This window comes from Pinus tabuliformis, chromosome 1_2, assembly GCF_031772625.1.
Source record: "Pinus tabuliformis cultivar Carrire ecotype Pingquan chromosome 1_2, CPIR1, whole genome shotgun sequence".
Taxonomy (NCBI): domain Eukaryota; kingdom Viridiplantae; phylum Streptophyta; class Pinopsida; order Pinales; family Pinaceae; genus Pinus; species Pinus tabuliformis.
Genome location: NC_142298.1, coordinates 1,273,225,467 through 1,273,231,255, shown reverse-complemented (window position 1 = coordinate 1,273,231,255; position 5,789 = coordinate 1,273,225,467).

Sequence of the window (5,789 nt, the reverse complement as noted above, 5' to 3'; positions counted from 1 at the left end):
CAAGGACTGACTCAGGGATGGTCAAGATGGATGACAGATATTTTGCAAATGAATGGCTTATTGGTAGTGACCTCTTGAACACATAACGACACGACAAATGGTTTGGTGACAATTGACCCAAAGTTAATACCCAGAAACTGGCTGAAGACTTTCAATGTGGTTTGATCAACTGTTAGGCAAAGGATTTCCCGAGCCAGGTGAATAAAAGTGTCGTGTCCAAGAGTGGTTACAAAGTATGACAAACAGGCTCATTTTTCTCTCTTTTCCCCCACCATTGCTGGCAAGTACCTCTTTATTTTTGACAAGCTTGAGGAGGATAACATTTACTTGATTATAAGCTCATCCTTCAGATGAGTCCAACTTAGTTTAAATTCAAACCCTAAGAAGAAGTGGTTCGTTCCTGTTTGTAATTGAACAGGTCCTTTACTGTGAAATTTTAACGAGTCTAGTATAGGAGAAACTCGGCGTTTTTCAATTTTAGAGAGTCTGAAAAAACTTAAGAAGACTCCAGGGTTGACCTTTTTTGTAAATTTGTGTCTCCCAAGCCCGAAAAAGTATAAAATAATACTTGAGAGAACCGCTTGATCTTTTACGACCAAGGAATACTTTTCGTCATTAGTGCCTTTGACCCGAAAAAGTAAAAAAGCGATCAATGACACGTCGTTTTTTAAAACTAATATCGAATTTGAAACGACAAAAATTCGGCAATCTTTTCATGTTTTTACGGTCAGAAAAGAGTTGTAGGTGGACCATATTTTAATTTCGTTTTAACGAGTCTACAAGAAACACTCGGCAATCTTTTCATGTTTTAGGAGTCAGAAAAGAGCTTAAAGATGACTCTACATGTTTTTTCGTTGAAAATAATAGATTTCGCCTGAATAATCCTTTATTCTGCACAAAAACACAAACATTACTCATACCTGTTTGAAATGGATAAAAATGTCGCAAAATACCTTTTCAAAGTGAAACGTAAACAAATTTGCGATTTATTTACTCAAAAAACTTATAAAAAGGGCCTTTGTCAATTCATTTTTACCGTTTGAGTTTGGGTGAGAAAATAGTGCTTTTGCTTAGAAAACTTCCCGTGAAGATTGCGGAAAATCCAACCGTCGAAATCGAGCGTCGTCTTCTCCAGGTAATCCACAACATCATACTCTTCATTTTTAACTGTTTAATTTTTTCTTTTAGTCCTTTATTTTCACTTTTGGGAGGGTTTTTAGGCGCAAAACCTGCGCGTGGGGGCCCGCAGGTTTACCATTGCGGACCCGCGAACCCCGACTTTTTCTCCATTGGGAAAATGCTCGGGGTCTGCACCTTCCGTGTAGACAAAGTGCGATCCCACGCACTGTGTCTAACCCGGAGGGAGCGTACCCCGCCGCAAGGTTTTTGAACCCAAAAATTCTCAAAAATGGACCAATCAAAATATTTTCTGGTAATTTAATTAATCTTTATACTTGATGCAGAGAGTACATCATGCTAGATTGGCGTGAATGAGAGCACGAGGACGTGGATGCTGCCACATGGAATCATCAACCTTCACTTGATGCTTTGAGGGCGTGCGGGCTGTACAAATTCTGGGCCACTCCTGGCATGAGGGCTCAGGTAGATTTCTTACATTGGTTGGTTGACAGATGGAGCATACAGGACCAGTGCTTCTTCATCGGCGGCCACCAGCTCGAAATCGAGCCGGTGGAAAATTTATTTCTTGACTGGTTTGCCTAAGAGAGGTGAAGACTTGACTCTGCACGACACTAGGCTAGGTGGCCAGTCTGTCGATAGCCTCCGGCTAGAGTACTGCAATAGCCAGGCTAGAGACAAAGGGATATACATAAAGACCATATCCCGTCTTGAACTCATGGTGATTGTGTTTACTGTCACCAGACTTTGCGGAGCTGCTGCATTACATATTGCCACTGGATCCCAGATGCGTATGGCAGTTGATTGCTTTCGAGGCACCATCTTCAACTGGTGTGATGCCGTGTTGGCCAATGTGAAAGGCCAACTGACCAGGGCCAAGAACGGACGACTAAAGACCTTTGGTTATGGGGCTTTGGTTGTGAGTTTTGGCCTGGAGAGGGTTCCTATGCTGATCCCACAACACCTTACTGTTGGAGTTGGGCTTCCTCGAGAGCCCAAGCTGATGCGATGGGTCGCAGTCATGGCCCGTCACCCGGACGAGAGGACAGAGGTTGCTTGCTTCAAACCTGAGTATTTCCAATGGTTGGAAAACCAGGTCTTTTCCATCAGGATTTCCCTTACGTTGGGATAGATTTTCGTGGTGACCCAGACATGGTTCTTCCACTAGGAGAGCAGTGGGACGAGTCAGGTAAAATCCTTTTCAACATTTTTCCTATTTTAATTTTTTTTTTGTTATTTTTCCATCGTCTCAAAACTGATAGTAAAAATTTCAAATGCAGATGTCGGTCTACAGCGACCAGCTGCTCTCAGGGCTTTCGAGAGGAGGCAACCAGTTGCACCTGCGCTAGCCCCACAGGATGAATCAGCAGAGGTTTTGGCCGAGTTGGAGGGTCATCTCGAGTGCTTGACAGGATATATTCCTGAGACCGCTATAGACGACATTCCTCGTCGACTTCAGGACTATGTGATTGGAGTCCCGGGACCTTTTAGGAGGTTCCTTTGCAAGGTGGCCCGTGCAGTGGTTTCTTATAGAGATCATCACCAGTGATAGGATGATCGCCTATTGTGGGCACATGTGACATTTTGTTTTTTGTACTTATCATTTTTGCCGATCATAAGGTGTTTTTCAACCTATGATCGAAGACGATGTATTTTTGACACACTCCTATATATATATATATATATATATATATATATATATATCACTATTACCGGCTTATCTTGTTAATCATGTTATGGAATGATTTTAAATTTACATGTATGATTATTGCAAATGTCTATTTAACATTCGAGAAGCAATTGCATCTGCTAATGTATTTAAAGATCTCGGAATATGTTGATATTCAATGTAATCAAATTCACGTTCCAAGAGACGCACTCTCAAAAATAATCTTAATAACACTGGATTTCTAATGGCATACACTCTATTAAGCTGTAATACAACGAGTTCAGAATCTAACCTCACTATCAAACTCCGAATCCCAAATGAAATAGATTCAGACAATAACTCAATCACTGCATTGTACTCGGGAATGTTGTTCGTTGTTTGACCGAGGCTTACCCCATGCATAGATACTAACTCGCCAGAGGGCGAATAGATAACCCAAGCTACGGAAGAGATATTCCGTGTATTACGACAAGCACTATCAACGAAACCGATGTATGTTTGGAGAGGCATCAACATCTGCAATATCAAGAGTAAAACCAAGATAAGCAGGAATAATGACGAAAAAAACACTCTCTAAGCTAAGCACACTGTTTAAACTAAAACACACCAGCTAGAAAGAAATACTATCCTAACTAAAAGTATCCATACCCATTCTTTTAAGCATAATACCTCTTCAAGTAAAGGCCATTTCTGGGTTTACCCAAAGAGTCCCCATCAAAGTCTACCAATTCATAAGCCCCTTCGGCTAGCTTTCGCTTGACAACATAGGGACCATGCCACATAGGAACGAATTTTCCAGCGCCTAATTTATCATTAGCTTGATCATAAACTAGGACTAGATCCCCTTCTGAAAAATTTCCAGGGGTCACATTTCGATCATACTGAGCTTTCATCTGTTTTGCGTGAGTCTCGATCGCCAATGCAGCATCACATCGATTCTCATCTAATTGAGCTAAGTATAACAAAGACTTTTCCTCTTTGGAAGTGGCTGGAAGTAACTCGATGGCCATTTGCAGTGATGGGATTTCGCATTCAATGGGTAACACAGCTTCCACACCATAGACTAGTTGGAAAGGAGTGAACCCTGTTGATGTTTTTACTGAAGTTTGATACACCCAAAGCGCTGAAAATAGCATGTTGTGCCAATTCGACCGATGAATCCTAATGATTTGTCAGATCATGATAACTAAAACTTTGTTGATGGACTCAACCAAACCATTCGCTTGTGGATAATAAGGGGTTGAACTATCGTGACGTAAACCAAGCTGGCCTGTAATTTCGGTCATCATAATGTTTCGAAAATGACGCCCATGATCAGTGATTATCACTTGTAGGACACCAAACCTAGCAATTATATGATTTAACACGAAAATTGCAGTTGTCTTGCCGTCTGCCTCGAATGTAGGCATCACCTCGGCCCACTTAGTAAAATAATCTACCGCAAGGATGATATACGCATGCCCCCTGGCCGAGTGAGGGTTACATGTAATAAAATCGATACTCCATTTGGCAAAAGGACCAACGACAATTATAGGGTGGAGAGGAGCAGGTGGAGCGTGCGTTTTACGATAAAAAATCTAGCAGTTGTGGCATTTTCGGACCGCCGTAATACAGTCTTTAAATAAAGATGGCCAGAAGTAGCCAGCGCACAATATCTTTTGGGCTATGGCAAACCCAGACATATGACCACCACAGGCTCCAGAGTGACAGTCATTTAGAACCCTTTCAGCTTCCTTGTGAGTTAAGCAACGTCGAAAAACAGAGTCCGCCCCCGGCGATAAAGAGTATCTCCAATAATTCTGAGTTGTTGGGATTGGAATCGAATTTCCGACGTTCTGACCTTGAAATTTCTAGCCGAAATAAACGATGATATCCCCATACCACGGATCTAAAGTGCTGATTAGAAACAAGGATTCATCCGCAATGGGATCCTCCGCCACAGTTTCCATGTCAGCACGTGGGAAGTCACACATTAACTCTGCAAAAACTAAAGATTTCTTAGACTTAGATTTCTCAAATTCCAAGTCGAACTCTTGCAGGATAACGATCCATTTAGAGTACTTGCCCCCTAGCAATTGCTTGGTCAAAATTTAGATCATAGGGTTGCAATCCAAAATTACCGTAGTTTTACGTAGTAGAATGTAGTGACGAAAACGTTGGATAGCTTGGACGGCTGCCAATGCCAATTTCTCCACATGTGAGTATTTTAGCTCAGTTGGATTTAACGTTCGACTAAGGTAATATATCACATGTTCAGTTCCTGATTCATCTTCCTGAACTAAGACCATTCCAATGGTGGAATGAGATGTGGCGAGATACAAGAAGTAATCCTGGTTGTAGTTGGGAGGATGCAACAACGGTGCATGGGTCAACGCGTGTTTGAGTGCATCAAAAGATTTCTGAGCTATCTCATCCCAATAGAATGGAGTGTTTTGCTTCAACAACCAGGTAAAACCCTTTGTAACCTCGGCATAGTTAGGATGAATCGTCGTAAAAAGTTTGCTTTCCCCTACAAACTTTGGAGTTGGCGAAGACTCGAAGGAGGAGGCAATTTGATGATAACTTCGACTTTCGAGGGATCAACGTGAATGCCAGCTTTTGATACTACAAATCACAACAATCAACCCGTTTCTATACAGAAGACACATTTGTGTGGTTCAACCAATACGATAATGCCTACACCTCATAAAGATTGCTCGTAAATGGATGAGGTGATCAGCTCGATGTAATGAATGAGTAGGCAAGTCATCGAGATACGGTTGCACAATGTGTTTGATGTCATGAAATGCATAAGACATCGCCCTTTGAAAAGTTGCTCTGGAATTCTTAAGCCCAAAAGGTAATTTGCAATAAGCAAATGTTACCCATGGACAAATGAAAGCTGTTTTTGGTTGATCGGCAGGTAGAATGTTGATTTGATTGTATCCAGAAAAATCGTCCATAAAGGAAAATATTTCGCTGCCGGCACAATCATCAATGATTT